At 43.5% G+C, this 19,671-nt stretch overlaps 1 protein-coding gene across 1 annotated transcript in view; it reads right to left on the bottom strand.

Annotated features, from left to right (window-relative positions):
* The window catches only part of ZNF385C (zinc finger protein 385C), a 619,764-nt gene that overhangs the window by 491,526 nt on the left and 108,567 nt on the right, over window positions 1-19,671 (bottom strand). The window lies entirely within an intron of this gene.

Below are 19,671 nucleotides of genomic sequence, written 5' to 3'. Positions count from 1 at the left end.
AAAGCTAAAGCGCCTGAAAAATGCCCCAGTGTGAAAGGGATCTCAGTGTGAAAGCACTCGGGCTTTTACATTGGGAATGCAGTTGCGGCTTCTTTCAGGCGCTTTTTTTAACGCTAAAGCGCCTGAAAAACGCATGAAAAATGCCCCAGTGTGAAAGGGGTCTTACAGTTAAGGAATACAGTGGAGTCCTCTCTTCACCCCAGTCTTCTGACAGAACAGTAAAGGAAGAGCAACAGCCTGAGTTAAGCAATCCCTCTGCATATCCTGGTCTTTCCTCTGAGTGCTGCTGTTCAGGGGATTGCTAGAAGCTAAGGCTGGACATAAACAGACTTGAACAAAAAATATCCAACAAATTCCTCCATCCACACCATATAGGGCAAATGGTTGAATTTCCCGCTTTTTGTCAGGAGGGGACAGACAGGGCCACCCACTAATTGAATTTAAGGTCATTTATCAGGAACCACTTAAAATTCAAACAGTGGTGCTCCAGATGAGCAATGACAAGGAGGAAGACAAAAAGAAGGGGGGAGGGGGATTAAATGCAACGAGAGGGATCCTTCTTAGGCCGCGTACACACGGGCGGACTGTATGGCCTACTTAGTCCGCCGAAACACATTTCAGCGGACAGTCCGCTCGTGTGTGGGCTTCAGTGGACTTTTTCAGCGTGCAGTCTGGCGTACTAAGTATTTCGGAATTTCCGTAATTCTGTCCGTCATACTTTGGTTTCAGCGGACAATCCGCTCGTGAGTAGGCTAGTTCGACGAACTAAGAATGGCGCATGCTCAGAAAGGATTTACACGGCGGAAAGGTGCATTGCTGTGTATTGGACTTCCTATTTCTAGTCCCGTCGTACGTGCTGTACACGTCATCGCGCAAGCTTTCGATGGACTGTTTGTGCATCCGTGTGTGGTCAAGTCCGTTCATTCGAAAGTATGACGGACTGTCCGTCGGATTGTATGACGGACTTAGTAGGCCATACAATCCGCCCGTGTGTACGCGGCCTAAGGGTAGAATTTAGTTGATCATAAGGAAAAAGTAAGTAAAAAAGTGTAGTAAGCGTTCACATTCATAAGGTTGCTGGATACTTGTCCTAGGGTCAAGAAACCTCTTTTAGCGCATGTGAAGAAAATGACTCTCCATGCAGAGTGTGGGTGGTTACATTTGATGCTCGTTGGGTTTTTTAGAAATTCTTGCTCCACGCTAGGTTGCGATCAGATCTGGTGAACCAAAGTAGATAGAATAAGGCCCCACTGGTCCCATTGTGGGGCCTTATTCCATCTACTAAAATTCAAACAGTGTTTGGCCAGCTTAATACCAACTCAATTGAAGTACTAACAACGCATTAAATAATGCATTTAATCAATAAGTCATGAAGCTAGAGCTGCATTCATTTGAGCAGCTCTCCGCCATGTTTCCCACTGCCATCACACGCTCGGACGCACACAGGAAGAAGCAATGTCCCCTACCTACCAACACCAGGGGGTGGGGCTGAAACTCTGACATACTTACCGACCAATCACATTCTTCTTTGCTGACATCAGGCGTTTCACGCTGGCTCCGACAGCTTCCCCTCCGCAACAGGGAAACAGGAAACATCCCACGCAATACCATTGATCGGTGTGCGGCGTTCACTTTTAATGTGAACACATTACAACAAATTGATTGATGAGTCAGAATCGCCCAAATCCAGAGTTGCGATCGTGGCGGGTGGAGAATCGCGATAACGATTCTCCGCGATTAATCGTGCAGCGCTAATCCTTAATGTCTTGGTCCCATATTTTGTTCTGTTTACCAAACAATAGTTTGGTAATGTTGTGACATACTCCCCATATTAAGACTTGGTTCACACCAACAGGTGTAACCAAGCATAGGCATTTTTCCACACGTTCCTGAGCATCATGTGTAGGGAGGCCCATTCACTTCAAAGGACTGCCCTATGTGATGCAGCATCATGCAGTTTGGTGCATGTTCACAAGTTGTAGTAATGTAAACCTAGCCCAAATGTATTCAAATGAACTTTAAAGTGGTAGTAAACCGCTGCAAAAAAAGCAAAACTGTCCCCGGCAAGACAAATGTATAATGTGCTAGTATGCATCTCATACTAGCACATTATGCAAGACTTACCTTAAAACAATGCCTTCTAGCGGCATGCTGTCACCGCTGAGAGGGCTTCCATCTTCACCTGGTCTTCCTTCCAGCCTCCGGCTACATGAGTGGCCCAGGCAGCGATGACGTTACTCCCGCGCATGCACGCAGGAGCCCTCGTTTACGGCACCAGCTCTGAAGGTCTGGCATGCCAGACCTTCGGAGTGCATGTGCTGGTGATGTTACTATGTGAGGGTGATGAATGCGTGGGAGCCCTTGTTCACAGCACCAGTTCTGCCGCACCTTCAGAGAGCATATGCCAGGGAGGTCACCAGCTGCATACACTCTGAATATCTCTGGCTCATGGCTCATGTGTATCGCATGAGTATGTGCTCATAGTTTCATAGTTTCAATAAGGACACCAGTCCATCCAGTTCAACCTGAGTGAGTGTCTACAATTGTCCCTTTTCCCTGTAAATTGCTATGCCCACATCAGTCCCTATCCTCAAGGAGCCCACAATCCAAGGTCCCCATTCATATACTAGGGCCAATTTTGGACAGAAGCCAATTAACCTACCTGCATGTCTTTGGATTGTGGGAGGAAACTGGAGTACCCAGAGGAAACCCACGCAGGCACAGGGAGAACATGCAAACTCCAGGCAGGTAGTGTCATGGTTGGGATTTGAACCAGCGACCTTCTGACTGCTAGGTGAGAGTGCTAACCACTACACCACTGAGCCGCCCCACACAGATTTGCTTTCACCATCACGAACAAGACCAAAGCGCTGTTAAAGGACTTCAGAGACAAGATTGTAGACCTGCACAAGGCTGGAATGGGCTACAAGACCATCAGCAAGAAGCTTGGTGAGAAAAAGACAACTGTTGGAGTGAATTTTCGCAAATGGAAAAAATACAAAATAACCATCAATTGTACTCGGTCTGGAGCTCCATGCAAGATTTCACTGCATGAGGTAAGGATGATCATGAGAGAAGTGAGGGATCTGCCTAGAACTACATTTGAGGAGCTTGTGAATGATCTCAAGGCCCATCTAAAGTTTGCCAATGAACACATAAATAATTCAGAGAAGGATTGGGAGAAAGTGCCGTGGTCAGATGAGACCAAAATTGAGAGCTTTGGCATTAACTCGACTCGCTGTGTTTGGAGGAAGAAAAATGCTAACTGTAACTCTAAGAACACCATCCCTACAGTCAAGCACAGAGGTGGAAACATTATGCCATAGTGCCGGGATGATTGAAGCGCTAACACCAGGTGTTTGGAGTATCTTTATCTGCTGATTGTTAAACTTTCTGAAATACACATATTTCTATTGTTATATAAGATCTGGGCCTGCTGTCCCCCAATCCCTCTCTTCCTCCATCCCTCGTTCATCTCAGACACTAACCCCACACCCTTAGAGCCACACCCCTTTAAGTCAAGCCCACTATTCAGCTGAAACCGCACCCATTTTTGTCAAGTGGGAGGGGTCAAAAAGGAAGGGCGGGGTCTGACATTCCCCCCATACTAAACTTCACCAGCCACCACTGCTCATTAGGGTCTCGACCTGACTGTAGCTCGTCGTCATTATCGACTTGAGCGGGCAAATGCTCACATTCGATGGCGTCTGGCACTTTGGAGAGGTGTTCTCTTCATGGATGAATCCCAGTTTTCACTGTATAGGGCAGATAGCAGACAGTGTGTATGGCGCTGCGTGAGTGAGTAGTTTAATGATGTCAACTTTGTGGATCACGTGGCACATTGTGGCGGTGGGGTTATGGTATGGGCAGGACACAGGTGCATTTTATTGATGACATTTTGAATGCAGAGAGATACCGTGATGAGATCCTGAGGCCCGTTATTATGCCATTCATTCACAACCATCACCTCGTGTTGTAGCAGGATAATGCACAGCCCCATGCTTCAAGGATCCGAACACAATTCCTGGAATCTGAAAACATCCCAGTTCTTGCATGGCCAGCATACTCACCGGACATGTCACCCATTGAGCATGTTTGGGATGCTCTGGATCGGCGTATACGACAGCAACTTTGACAGCAAAATCCAGCAACTTCGCCCAGCCATTGAAGAGGAATCAGCCAACATTTTACACACCACAATCAACAACCTGATCAACTCTATGAGAAGGGGATGTGCTGCACTGCGTTAGGCAAATGGTGGTCACACCAGATACTGACTGGTTTTCGGACCCCCCCCCCCCCCCCCAATACAGTAAAACTGCACATTTTAGAGTGGCCTTTTATTGTGGCCAGCCTAAGACACAGTGCAGGGGTGTAAAATTAGATTTCATCGCGGGCTGCAGTAGCATTGTGGCTGCCCTCAAAGGGCCAGTTGTTTCTGCAAGACTAGATGTCCAGAGCACCCCTCTCCCTTTGCATTAGATGTCAAGAACCCCCCAACCCTCCCTTACATTACAGTGCACCCCCCTTACCTTGCGCTTCTGCCAAGAAGAAGATGGGGGCAGAGCTGAGAAGCAGAGAGTGTGAGGTCTGGAGGTGGACCAAAGGAGGGCTGGAATCAGCTGCAGGATCTGGCAAAGTTCTGTCCTAATCTCTGCTGCTGACTGCTGAGACAAGGTGGGGGCAGAGACAAGGGGGGTGCCACAGCTGCAGGAGAGGTGCAAGAGCCACAGTAAATGGCCCGGTGGGCTGGATTTGGCCAACGGGCCTTGTATTTTACACATGTGATAATAATGTTTTCAGTTTGTGGTGCTCAGATACAGTTCCACTTGAATAAACTTGTGTAGTAAGGTATATTACTAGGTATTTCACCACTTAAAGGGGTTGTAGACCCTCAATGCTTTTCACCTTAATGCATTATATGCATTAAAGTGAAAAATCTTCTGTAGTGCAGCAGCCCCCCAGAGCCCCCCAGATCGCCATCATTACTAGTAAAAACAATAAAAAACAATAAAAGTCCCTAAATCTATCTCATAGTTTGTAAACGCAATAACCTTTAAGTGATAACTTTTACACAAACCAATTAATAAATGCCTATTGCGATTTTTTTTAACAAGAATATGTAGAAGAATATATATTGGCTTAAACTGATGAATAAATTATTATTTTTTATATTTTTTTGGATATGTATTTTAGCAAAACGCTCTTTGTTTATAGCGTATAAAAATAAAAACCGCAGAGGTGATCAAATACCACCAAAAGAAAGCTCTGTGCAATTGTCAGTTAAAGCTGCGCAGTACTATATAGCAAAAAACAGCCTGGTCATTAAGGGGGCAAATCCTTCCGGGGCTGAATTGGTTAAAGTCAGTCCTCAGCAAAAACTGACAAGTTGAAATGTTTATTTTGGACCATTAGATCCTTAATGTCTTGTGATCTTTTGATGCAGCCAGCAAAGCTTTCTATGGAATTGACAAACAAGAAAGTGAGCAAGAGCATCACTGCCTTGTTACAGTTTTATTTTAATAGAAAAATAGGTAGCATATGTCAATTAAATATACTGTAAATCAAAGTCAGTATATAAGGAAATTATGACATTTAAGACCCAACTCCAGAATATATTTTACGTCCTTTTCATTTATTTACCCTTGCTAGTAAAAGCAGAGTTTACTGCTCTACATACCCTCCTACCCATCCTGCTGACCCATTGCCAGGTTAGAGGAAGCCCAGCGTCATCTATCCTTTGCCTTTTGCCCTGGGTGTCAGGGCCACTCCTCCTGTAGTCCTCTGGACTATGTCGTTTTTATTAGTATATATGCCGAGTTGGGCACAGACACATTTATGCTTTCTTATGATTTATTATAATCTTTTGAATGAAATTAAAAATTCAGGTAGAAATAAAATAATTATCTGCAAGTCCCTGTAGTCTCTTATGTCCAATGTTTTTGATGTCTTAACTACAAGGTGACATTTTGGAGCCTGCTCTGGAGCGTCGTGGACCACTGCATGAGCCAACTATCCAGTATAAAGGAAAAACTTTTTTACTATTCGTTTTGGACAGCATGGAAAGGAATTAAACACCTATTGTGATTCTATTGTCTTCTGTGTGTGGAGAGTCACCCTCTCTATTTGTCATGTTTTCAATATCACTAAAGGTAAAAGTGAAAGAAAATCCCAAATTTGGAGTTGCCCCCAAAAGGGTAATATTATCCAATGGGTACACTAGTTCTACTGACAACCAAGGATTCCCTCTCTCTAGAGAGATTTCCTATCACTTCCTGTTTTGGGTATGTGATAGGGAATGAAGGGAAACCTCCCCAACAGAAAAAAAATTACAGGGGTTATACCACCTTAATCTTTACCAAATCAAGAAAGAAAAGATATGCCTTTAGTTCTACTTTAACAGAAACTACAACAGAGCTAGTATAATCAAATTAGCATAAAAGGTGAAAAAACTGCAGCTTCTCTTTAGTATCGTATCTAGGACATAATCCATATCCAGATAATTGTGTTTGTATCCCTTAGAGGACAAAACAATTTAACATGAAAAAAACTGATATACCAAATCTGCATTAATACTCAAACCAGCAAATCCTCTTAAAAGAATTTAATAATGTAGTTTAAGTACGGTATGTTGGTTTGCAGTTTTAAGTAGGGTCAGGGTTACTTTGGGATAGACACAGCCAAATAAAATAAAAATAAAAACTCTTCAGTGTCCTGAATTAACCAAGGTAAAAATGAGTAACATTGACCTTTGTAGCTCTCAGACCTTCAGACACTGTTCTAATTGGTTTTCTTTTGAGCCAGGAGTTCATTTGAGTATCCAACTCACAAGGAATTTGCATCAGTGGGTTAAGTCTTGCTGCATAAGTACTTAATCCCATTGAACAAAACTAAAAAATATTGGTAATTTTACAGGCGGAAATTGTAAATGTGTATAAACTTTGTTGCCACAGCCTTTATTTTCATATTTTACGTACATATTCTATATGTATGAAATACAATTTAAATCCCAAAATATTATCTTTTCTGACAGCAGAAAACCAATAGAACAAAAACTGTGTGCACTAAAATTGATTTGAATATATTTTTTACCGAAAATCTAGATTTGATAAACAGTTGCACTAGCATCATGCAACACAGAACATTATAACTAAAAACAATCAAATTAAAAAAAGAACAATAAAATCTTAAATTTTTCTGTAAATTAAAAACAATAAGACTGAGATAAGTAAAAACGTAAAAACAAATATGTCAAGACTCAAAATTATGTGCAGCCATGAAACTGCGACAAACGATATCTGAAGTTTTCCATAGGTTATGTTTTAAAACACTTTACAGCTCATCAGTTTAGAGTTAACCATAAAATAGACCCTATAATTATTCCTCTGACTACAGTGTGAACAGCAATAGGTGTAACGCAATCATCGTTTATGTACTGGTGTACACTTTAAACATTGCTATGTGCATGCATGCGGAGTCAGGAGAGGCTTTCCTTTATTTTAATTTATTCCAATGTTTAAAAACACTTTATTTCATTTTCAAATGAACTTTAGTGCTATCACAAGGGGGCTTGTCAGCTCACTCAAAGATCACTCAGAGCTGCAGCTCTGTGTCATATGTCTGTGGCTGCTTGTACACATACAGGGCACCGGCAGCTAAATTACACAGAGCTCTCAAGCTATCAAGGTCTTTAAACTTATTCTAGTAGTCTTTTTAACACAGACTTTTTTATTCTGAATCTTGTGGATTTCTTGCTTCATGGATTAAAATGTATCTTCCAGGGTTTCCACACTTTTGGATACATGAAGAAAGTCAGAATTTTATCTTACTCACAAGATGGAGCACCTACAGCAGGGATAGGCAACCCCCGGCACTGGTGCCGCAAGTGACACACAAAGCCTCTGTTGCCAGCACTCGACTCTCTCCCCATCAGCAGAGCAGTGCAGGGAAGTGTCAGTGAGACACTATTGCATTCCAATTTCAGAGTTCCCCACACCGCACCTACACTGAGGGGGAGGCACTGCGCCCTCACACATTGTAAAAGATGGGAAACATTGTTTGGTTCTCTAACTTTGCTGTTTCTAGGGGTGGAAAAGATGAGAAGGGGGTTCAGCAGTGGGACAGAAGAGCAGTGGGGTTCAGTATTGGGCCAGATGAGAAAGGGATTACAGTGTTTGGCCAGATGAGAAGGGGGTTACAGTGCTGGGACAGATGAGAAGGGGGTTACAGTGTCTGGCCAGATGAGATGGGGGTTACAGTGCTGGGCCAGATGAGAAGGGGGTTACAGTGCTGGGACAGATGAGAAGGGGGTTACAGTGGTGGGACAGAAAAGCAGGGGGGTAGAGCAGTGGGACAGATGTGAAAGGAGGTGTATTGGTGGGACAGATGAGCAGGGGGTTACCGTGGTGGGGCAGGAGAGTAGGGGGAACAGACGTGGGGCAGAAGAGCAGGGGGGCACAGAGGTGAGACAGATGTGCAGGAGGTACATTGGTGAGGCAGATGAGAAAGCGGGTTACAGTGGTGGGGCAGGTGAGAAGGTGATTCAGTAGTGAGACAGAAGAGCATGGGGATATGGTGGTGGAGCAGATATGCAGGGAGGTACAGTGGTGGGGAAGATTAGAAAAGGGGTGCATTGATGGGGCAGATGAGCAGGGGGTTACAGTGGTGGGACAGAAGAGCAATGAGGTACAGTAGTGGGGCAGATGAGCAGAGGGTTGCGGTGGTAGGACAGATGAGAAGGGAGGGTTTCAGTGTTGGGCCAGATGAGGAGGTTACAGTGATGGGAAAGATGAGCAGGGGGGTTCCGTGTTGGGGCAGATGAAAAGGGGGTTCAGTGGTAGGACAGAAGAGCAGGGGGTTACAGTGGTTGGGCAGAAGAGCAGGTGGTACAGAGGTGGGGCAGATGTACAGGGGGGAACTGTGGAGGGTCAGAGGAGAAAGAAGGTACATTAGTGGGACAGATGAGCCAGGGTTACAGCAATGGGGCAGAGGAGCAGGTGGGGCAGAGGGGGGCAAAGGAGAAAGGAGGTACATCAGTGGATCACGTGTTAGGACAGATGAGAAGATGGTTGAGCAATGAGACAGAAGAGCATGGGGATACAGCTGTGGAGCAGATGTGCATGGAGGTACAGTGATGGGGCAGATGAGAAAGGAGGAACATTAGTGGAGCAGGTGAGCAGGGAGTTACCGTGGTGGGACAGAAGAGAAGGGTGGTACAGTGGTGGGGTAGATGTACAGGGGGTTACAGTGGTGGGGCCGATGAGTAGGTTACAGTGGTGGGACAGATGAGGAGGGGTTACAGTGGTGGGACAGATGTGCAAGGGGTACAGTGGTGGGAGAGATTTGCAGGAGTTTCCTACCCCTATTCTAAAGCCTCTCATTATATGTTCTATGTGGGGCAGTCATAATGGTCCAAAATAGATTTGTTTTGTGAGCTTTAAAGAGGGGCTGATAATACCCAGAGCCACCCACATGTTTTCTTTGTCAGATGATGCTGATGTTGTATGAAATAGGTGATTATTAGAGTAAAAAGCTGGGAAATTCAGCCAGTTCAGCCGGGACTCAATGAATGGGACCAGATGTATTTCGATTCATGTGTAGCCTTCTCTGTTAAAAAGAAGCCTTGTTCAATCAGCAGCTTGCAGCCAACTGGTTGCAGTGCTGATCAGCGTATTTTGACCGTGGAGGACAGTCCCCCTATCAGAATAGCATAGCACAGCAGGGCAGATCTGGATACAGGGATGTGGATGCAGGAATCTGTGAGTTTTATTTTGTTCAGCTTGTTTGTTGCGCAAAAAAAAATCTTCTTCTAGGGTCCCCCCTCGGCGCTGCAGGCCCCTCCTCTTCATCGTGTGAAGGCGGCTTTCTGTGGGGGCACCTGTGCTTGTTCGCTCGCCTTGTTCTGCTGCTGCATCCATTGACACACACACAGTGGGACTCGACCTCCCCCCCTCCTGTGTCACTGGATTTGATTGACAGCAGCAGGAGCAAATGGCTCCTGCTGCTATAACCCTGTCCAGTGAGGAGGGAGACAACGTCTGGAGCCGCTGAGCTTGTGCAAATCACTGAATCTGATCGGGCTCAGGTAGGAAAAAAAAAGGAGGCGTCTGGGGGAGCTGCAGCACAGAAGTTTTGTCACCTTAATGCATAGAATGCATTAGGGTGAAAAACCTTGAGGGTGTACAACCGCTTTAAGGGACTTTCACCTTTTTATGTATTAATAATAATAGGGGGCGGAGAGCAGGAATTTCAAACCCCCAGACCTCTGCCCTGGCTACATGGGCATTGACAGCTTATATCGGGGAATGAGGGAGTGGGGAGGGTATAGGGTGCTGATTCATCCTTTCATTTTTTCTGAAAAGGTGAATTTACACGTTAAACTTCACTTAAACTGGCCATAAATGGATTGAAAGATAGACAGTCGAGCAGGGACCAGCCAATTTTCAATCCAACTATGGGCTTTCCTGCTCGACAAAAGTCGATCGACTTATGTCAGATGTGAATGTTGGGAAATTTTAACTTGGTCAGTGGCTGCAGCCAATTAGCTGCAGCGCTAATCAGTGTATATTGAGGAGAAGCCCCTGCCGTTACAATATATTAGCACAGCACGGAAGATTCCCTGATCCACTTGGTTTGTGTACATTAAGGTAAAAAATATTCCAGTAGCAGTATTGCCCCCTTACCCCCCTAAATACTCTTGGAGTCCTCAATTGACCCAGCACTGTACCCATCTGTAGCAGCTTTCTCCCAGCATTCTCAGGGCAGAGAAGTCGCAGAGGAAGTAACTGGTTTCTGCTGCTGTCAATTAAATTCCGTGAGCCGAGATGTGGGTGTCTATTGATGCACAGAAGCAAGCCACATGTGCAACCCCATAGGAAGCTGCTTCCCATGGTAGTGCACAGAGAAGAGTAGGAGGCGAGAGCTATGGCAGGGAACCCCAGAAGAGGAGGAGGTGAGAGCTCTGGCAGGGAACCCCAGAAGAGGAGGAGGCAAGAGATCTGGCAGGGGACCCCAGAAGAAGAGGCGGAGGCAAGAGCTCTGGCAGGGGACCCCAGAAGAGGAGGTTTAGGTAAATCTAACATGTTTGTTATTTATTTATTTTTTATTGCCTTTACAACCTCTGAACCTATTAAGATCTGAACTAATTATTGGGGTGGGAAACTACATGGAAAATGAGGTTTAATGTAGAAAAATTAAAAAATATGAATGAAATCTATACACTGGGGGGAGAACCTAGGATGGAAAAGTACCTGGGGGCCCTAGTAGATGATAGACTCAGCAATGGCATGCAATGCCAAGCTGCTGCTAACAAACCAAACAGAATATTGGTATGTATTAAAAAGGGGATCAACTCCAGAGATAAAACGATAATTCTCCCGCTCTATAAGACTCTGGTCCAGCCGCACCTGGAGTATGCTGTCCAGTTCTGGGCACCAGTCCTCAGGAAGGATGTACTGGAAATGGAGAGAGTACAAAGAAGGGAAACTAAGCTAATACAGGGTAAAAAGAAAATCTGTGCTATTTAGTAAAAAAACTAAGCTGCAACACGTTATACGACGCCAAAACAGAAATAAAAATAAAAATAGAAATAAAAAAATCAAAAAATCATCACTATCTAGTCATCATTTTTAAAGGCTGCCTTATCAGTGTCAGAGGTGTTTGGCATTTCGCGGGTTGGCGTGACTTCATTTGCTTCTGACAAATTTAAAAAAATTTTTTTTTAATTCTAATTAAGATGTATGCTCCGGTATTGATGTGACTTTCATCCCTCTTCTTGTCATCAATATGTGGATACGCATACAAATAATCTTTTTGCCCTTGCCTAATGGCGTTTGCATATGCTTAATAATGGCGTTTGCATATGCACATTAAATGTTTTTGCCCACAACCAAGATGACGCTGGATGACGGTGTTGCATGACTCAGACCGAGGCTTGGTTAACTATGTATGTTATTTAAGCGGTGCATCAGGATGCTGCCCGTACCCCATGACAACGTACTTTGTAGTGACAAAACACGTAGTGAGGAGCAGCGCTCTGGCGTCACCTCGTGCTGCGTGAGTCCCGGAAGAAAACGGGCGTTTGTTGAGAGCCGGCTGGCTTGATTATTCTGTTGATGTTGTTTTTATTCGACTATACTGTAAGTGTCCAACTGACTTTTATAAGATTAATAAATCGTAAAAGTTTTACACTATGCCAGCTTCTTTTTATTTTATGGGGATTTAACCTTCTGGCCCTGTTTGGATGAGGAGGATCGCTGCGATAGAGGAGCGTGGTGCTTGCCATTGAGATCCCAGGCTGGATGATTAACCATTTGTGTTTCTGGGTCCCCTATAACAAGGGACCATATTGTTCCGGTAAGTGGCAGTGTGTACCCAGGTGGAGGCATGTTCTTTCTCTCCTCACAGTTCACGTGGTGTTTGGATTCATGTCACCATGATCAAGTCACTTGTATAATGTGCATGGACATTTTATTTGCATTCGTTAGCAATCATATGTCATGTTGACTCATTGTCCGTTGTTAATGATTTCTGTATTTATCTATTCATGTCACTTATGCTTTTGTTCACCATTATCACTTATTTGATTCATCATTATCTGTTTCAATTTTATTAGTATAGGACTGGGTGTTATTTATTATTTTGTACACTTTAGTGGTTCGACAACACACTTTTTAATGTTTTTTTTTTTTTGTCATACTGTTTTTTACAAGTTTTAACACATATCCCACTTTTAAGTACACAATGGGGTTTATTTACTAAAGCTGGAAAGTGCAAAATCAGGCTCACTTCTGCATACAAACCAATGAGCTTCTAACCCCAGCTTGTTCTATTAAGCTTTGGTAATAAAACCTGGAAGCTCATTGGTTTCTATGCAGAAGTGAGCCTGATTTCCCACTTTCCAGCTTTAGTAAATAAAGCCCTTTGTGTGCCTTAAAAGTGGGATATGCCTGTAAGCTAATAAAGGGTCTGGAGGATATTAGTTATGAGGAAAGGTTGTGAGCACTGAACTTATTCTCTCTGGAGAAGAGATGCTTGAGAGGGGACATAGTTTCAATTTATAAATAAACTGGTGACCACACAATAGGGATAAAACTTTTTTGTGGAAGGGAGTTTAACAAGACTCGTGGCCACTCATTAAATTAGAAGAGAGGAGATTTAACCTTAAACTACATAGAGGATTCTTTACTGTAAGAGCGGCAAGGATGTGGAATTCCCTTCCACAGGCGGTGGTATCAGAGGGGAGCATCGATATTTAAAAAAAAAAAATGAGATAAGCACCTGAACGACCGCAACATACAGGGATATATAATATAATACTGATGTAATCACACACATAGTTGGACCTACTATGTAGCTATGTATGTATGTAACCTCTTTAATTATGCGTATTGTTATGCAGCATTTGCAATCTTTCAAATAATAAAGAGGACCTTTAAAGATGGGTTTACTTCTTTGTTTCCCTGCAAAGGTAAAGCATAATGGACTACTATGCATCGCATAGTAGCCCATTATGTGTCACTTACCTGACACAGGAGCTAGCGATGTCACTGCTGACCCCTCTTCTACAGAGCGTCAATCTTCTTTCCGGGTATCGTGGCTCCGGCGCTGTGATTGGCCGGAACCACAACGATGTCATTCCCGCGCATGCGCACATATTGCCGTTATCAGCGGCATGCACAGTGCGCCTGCACGCCGCTGTCAGCGGTGGCTGTCTTTTTGCAAATATCTCCTAAACCATGTAGGTTTAGGAGATATTTCTTGGACCTACAGGTAAGCCTTAATCTAGGCTTACCTGTAGGTCAAAGTGGTCTGTCAGCCCTTGTACACACGATCGGAGAATCTGTCGGAATGAGTCTTATCGGACCGTGTCGTCAGATAATCCGACTGTGTGTGGTATGCATCGGACTGATTCCGTCCGAATCTCCGTCCGACCCAATTTTCCAACATGTTGGAAATATTTCCCGACCAACTGGGCCGGACGGACCTAATCCGATCATGTGTAGAGCATTTTCATCGGACCAAGTGCCACGCATGCTCAGATCAAATTCCTACATCAAAGCTATTGGCTACTAGCCTTAATGTAGATCCATCGTAACGAAATTACATCATCACGTTCTGAAAGATCGGATTTTTCGTCAACTTGGCCCGACCGCGTGTATGCAACAGTTTCGGACACAATCCGTCGGACTAAATCCGACAGGCAAAATCCGACGGATTTGGTTGCCAAAATCTCCGACCGTGTGTACGTGGGCTAAGGGTTTACAATCACTTTATAAAGCCCAGTATTCAGATCCCTTGATACCATCATTGCAGTCTTTTCTACGATGCAATATATTTTCATCTTGACCCTGTGCAGTCCGGAAAACATTCTGGGGTATTCTAAGCTTAATCATAACCCCGCCAAGCCATGGAGAAAACAATTCAGTAATCTCCATGTTTTATTGATAAGGGAGCATTGTTCAATAAACTTTCAGAGTGCATAATAAGCTGCATGTACAGCAGACGCTGATTTAAAAGGCTGGAAATCAGATGATAAATGGCATGAGTAACAGAAGCAAAAATACATTCACCCACTGAATGGTAAAGAGGGAGGCCAGCTGAGCCAAAAGCATTATGTTTTTTCCTTTCCTGTCAGGATCCCAGAAGTTCCTAATCAATTCTACTAACTATGGAAAAATGTTCTGCTCGAGAAAACCATTGATAACGGCATAGATAAAATTGTTTGTTTTGGATTTCCAGAAATGAAACCTCTCTAGGTTATTGATGTCAAAACAGCGGCTCTTCCCTTCCTGAAACCTTTGTCTGATGCCAGCAAAATGCATACCACACACACACAGATGATTTCTGGAACTTATGTAACAAAAGTTTAAATAGCAGCCAATTCATAATAAGGCAAATATTAATATGGCTACACATTGTTTGGAAAACAAATAACAAACGGTGAGCTAGGACATAGAGTTGATTTACTAGAGAGAAATAGACTATGCAATTTGCAAGTGCAGTTTCTCCACAGCTTAGTAAATGAGGTAAAGCTTCACTATGCAAAGAACACCCAATCACATGCAAGTAAAAAACAAACAAACATAATTTTGCTTGAACATGATTGGATGATGGGATTCAGAGGAGCTTCCCCTCATTTACTAAGCTCTTGAGCAACTGCACTTGAAAAATGCACAGTCTATTTGCCTTTAGTAAATCAATCCCAATGAGTGAACTAGCAAACTCTAGTAAACAAAATCAAACACATTTTTGTTAATATGATTAAAGTGGTTGTAAACCCCAAGGTAAGTATAGGTAAGTCTAAAATAAGGCTTATCTGTAGGTACTGTAAATATCTCCTAAACGTGCTCTGTTCAGGAGATATTTACCTTATACTGAGCTGATGATGTCATCGGCGCATGCGCTGTGAAAAAAAAAACGGCCCTCTGGGCCATTTCTTCCCTAGCAGTGCTGTGACTGGTGGCTCCAGCGCGCGTGCATGGGAGTGACATCATGCAGCTCCGGCCAGTCCCACAACCAGAGTCTGCGGCCCCAGAAGGAAAAGGGGCAAAAATGGATGCGGCTTTCAGCGGGGACAGCGCAGGCTTCGTTTGCAGGCAAGTACCACATAATGGGCTAGTATGTGATGCATACTAGCCCATTATGCTTATACTTTGCAGGGTTTGCAGGGAACAAAAGACGAAGTAAAACCCATCAGCCATGAAAAACACATTTTATTAATAACTGTAGTCTACACAGCTAGTTTCCAATAGCTACCAATAAAATGTTACAGTTAATGAGGTTGAAAAAAAGACAAAAACTTCATCTAATTTAACAAAAATAAATAAATAAATAGAATGAATAAATCAAAAACCTTCATATACAGAATCAGTTGCATATACAGAAACCCCAAAGCTTATTGGTAACACCAAAAATGGCAGCACTTACTGCCTTACTTAAAACATACATATGACCAAACCTTTTTGGCTGTACTTCTTGTCTGGGTCACAGAAGTACATTTAGTGTTTTACTCCTGTGACCCAGAGTCAGCTGACAGCAGGCTACTGAACGCTGTGAGCTAATGGCAGAGCAGCGCCAGGCTCAGGAAGGACTCTGACAATATAGTTGGGATCCACCTGGCTGCCTGATTGACAGCTGGACTTCACTGCATTGGAGCCAGCCGTGCCCAACCCCTCTTCCCCCAGCCTGGTACTTCAGTGAGCACTGGAGTAGAGGAGCAGACAGCACTGACTGACCGCCACTGTTCTCTGCTCCAAGCAGAATGAGAGCCTATTGATTAGCAGTCTTGTAATCATTCAGTTCTCAGTCTTAGAGCTGGCGTGGGACAGTTGTAATGTCACACCAATGCTGCAGCATTGAGGAGGTGAGTATGTATCATTTTTTTAGTAATCACACACCTCTCCTTTAGCCTAGGTTCACACATGCAATGCGGAAACCGGCGCTGTAAACAAATGTGAACCTAGGCTAAAGGTTACTGCTGGGCCATACCGCCACTAAAAAATTCACAAATTTGTCTAGGCGAAAATAAAATCAAGACCAAATTGATACTTATTCTCAGAACCAGAATACCGGTTTGTCAGCTTCAGTAATCATATGATTAAAAAGTCTCTCTACTGTGACCTTCCAACCAAATCTCCTTACAGAGTTCTACAAATACAGAAAGCTTTCCAACATTCAGATAAACCTCTAACATCACGCTTCCGTGAGAACAGGCATTAGATCTCAAATGTGACTTTCCCTTCAAATAGCCCAACTCGAATATCTGGGAACATACGGTACATTAGCCAAGATGCCAAATACCTCTACCAGGCCAGTTTAATTCCCCTCCTAAGCAAAATAAGTGAGAACTCATGTAATGGGAACCCCTAACTCTATTGTGGTTTGGTCTCCATAACACTCTAAAAATGACTACCTTACCACGGGTACCATTTCCCCCCACAAGCTATAAATCTTTAAATCCATCCAGTTCTTTTCTCCTAATTGAAAATGCATTTCCTATATTTCAGTCTCTAGGCCTAAACTTCATACTCTAACTCCCCCTAAACTCTGGGGAGGATTTGTTTCAAATAGACCAGGATGACATGAACATTTGTACACAGAAAACAGCATGGATCAAAGCCATCGCCACCCATCAGACACCATCTCAGGATAGATACGACCTTAAAAGGTCACAAATGTTATTATGTACCTACCTACCATTTTACTACAGCCTTAGCCTCTAATAAAAATGATAGTTTACTCAGAGTTCCTGGTGTCCGAATACAGGCATCTAAGGCAACTTTTAACTATTGGTTTAAATTTTTTCCTCCAACATTTGAAGTTTACAACTTTCAGTACTGCTGGCTCCTGCTTTCTGTGCTGCTTCCCTGAGACCCCTTTCACACTGGGGCGTTTTTCAAGCGCTTTAGCGTTAAAAAAAGCGCCTGTAAAGCGCTTGAAAGAAGCCTCATCTGCAGTCCCAATGTGAAATGTCAGCGCCCGAAAAACGCTCGTAAAGCGCCGCTTAAACTAGCAGCGCTTTACCAGCGTTTTTAGAGCGTTAATGGGGCGCTTTTAACCCTGCTAGTGGCCAAATAAAGTGGCCACAAAACGCTGCTGCCAATAGCGTTTTTCAGGCGTTTTTCGGGCGTTTTACAAGCGCTTCCCATTGATTTCAATGGGAAGGGGCGTTTTAAGAGCGTTGTATTCACCGCTCCAAAAGCGCTGCAAAGAAGCTGCTTGCAGGACTTTTTTTGACGCTCTTCCAGCGCAGCGCCTCAGTGTGAAAGCACTCAGGCTTTTACATTGGGATTGCAGTTGCAGCTTCTTTCAAGCGCTTTTTTTAACGCTAAAGCACCTGAAAAACGTCCCAGTGTGAAAGGGATCTTGGTGTGAAAGCACTCGGGCTTTTACATTGGGATTGCAGTTGCAGCTTCTTTCAGGTGCTGTTTTTAACGCTAAAGCGCATGAAAAACGCCTGAAAAACGCCCCAGTGTGAAAGGGGTCTAAATGTAAATTCTTCACAGAAAAGAGTATACAATGGACAATCTGGAGCAAATCTGTTAGCTTACTCAGGGGGGGGGGGGGGTATGAGGGAACAGGGGAGTGCCCTACCATCCTAGCTTATGGGGCTGTGTTTCTTTTGATGCACACAACGTAGGGAGACATACCTCCAGTCCCTACATGCAAGTGTGATTCTATAGGATGCTGCAAGTAAAAAGAGTCATCCTTTAAAATAGAAATCAGGGGCAACAATCAGAACACCAGCCTAAACTGCAACATAAGCTAGGAGCATAAGATAAAGAACGTGCATACTAAGTGATAAAATTAGCCGTTGAAAGTGATGAAGATTTAATATCACTGTAAAAATGTTACTAAACCCTAATAAAAAATAAAACAATATATGGTGTTGCAGACCTCAGCATCTACCATGTCTGCTTCTCTTTTAAGCCCTTAGTTCCTCTGAAAATAACTCCTTTAATGCTTGTTCTTTTTGAGTGACTCTGTCCCCTTTACAGGGTCCCATAGAGCCACCTGTAGACAGGAACAAGTGTCCCTATTGGAAGGCTTGCCCTCTTTTCCTGTTCAGGTGGCCACTGAAAAATGTGGATATACCCTCACAATCATTCCCGGTGACATTGGTGATCAGAACACCTGTTTATCTTAGATGGAATAGTTTCAGCCCCAGTACAGAAACAATCCTTGTCCATTGCTGACACGGTACTTCGGATCCTTTACCTTTTCCATCGAAAAGTGATGAAGAAACGCTTGCAGCTAGTGTATTTCCTTGTGTGGTAATGAGAGTCTTCTGCTGCCTGTGGTGCTCATTGCCCCATCATCTAGGCACCATGTTATAATGTCTAACTAAACATGTTTAACGTTTCAATTTTGTAATAGCCATTGCATGGGCTGTTATGGCTATAATAATAATAATAATAATAATATAATTATGCCTCTAAATGTTGCACGTCAAATCGATTCCTTGCTTGCTGGTTTGTCATTTCTTATATATAAAAAAAAGTCTCTCAGGATTCAAACCTGGTTGTCCTGAAGACTCCATATTACAGCATTTTGATACAGTTCTAACTAGAGGTCATTTGACGGAGCGATCACATTGTAAACAGCCTGGGTGTAGAAAGATGGCCGCCGCTTCAGAGCTAGGCCGAAGCCACAGCCATTCCTAAGGCCTAGACCGCGGAGCGCTCTGCGGATCACGTCGTGTGCCGATCCGAGCTGGGTGACCCGTTCGGATTACGGATCGGTGACGATCCGTTGCACTCCTAGAGGTTGGCAGCAGATGTGTAGACTTAGATGGGCACTCCTGGATGTAAGGATATTTATCCATTTCAATTTTATCCATTATTTTCTTCCCACAAATATTTATAAAATATATAATGTGGCCCTAATACTAAAATCTGTCTATACAAGCAAATAGTGTATTACAGTATTGAGGCTACAGATTTTAGGAGTTCATCAGCCCAATCTAAGAGTCACAGAATTCTTTCAGCCTGTTTATTACTGGAGCCAAAATTATATTTTTTATGAAAGAGTATTAAAAGAGAAAATGATTATATTTTGTGAGTTTTTTTTTTTTTGGACTAATCTAGAGACTATCACTGATTAGTAGAAACATCTTGGAGGACAGTGAAGAATGTTTCATGGACCAAACTGTGTACAATCACAAGTTTGTAG

The sequence above is a fragment of the Lithobates pipiens genome, unplaced genomic scaffold (assembly GCF_037356315.1).
Source record: "Lithobates pipiens isolate NorthernLeopardFrog02 unplaced genomic scaffold, aLitPip1_a1.2 Scaffold_28, whole genome shotgun sequence".
In the NCBI taxonomy this organism is placed as follows: domain Eukaryota; kingdom Metazoa; phylum Chordata; class Amphibia; order Anura; family Ranidae; genus Lithobates; species Lithobates pipiens.
The sequence above is the reverse complement of the archived record's forward strand: the minus strand, read 5'-3'. Positions and strand labels throughout refer to the sequence as shown.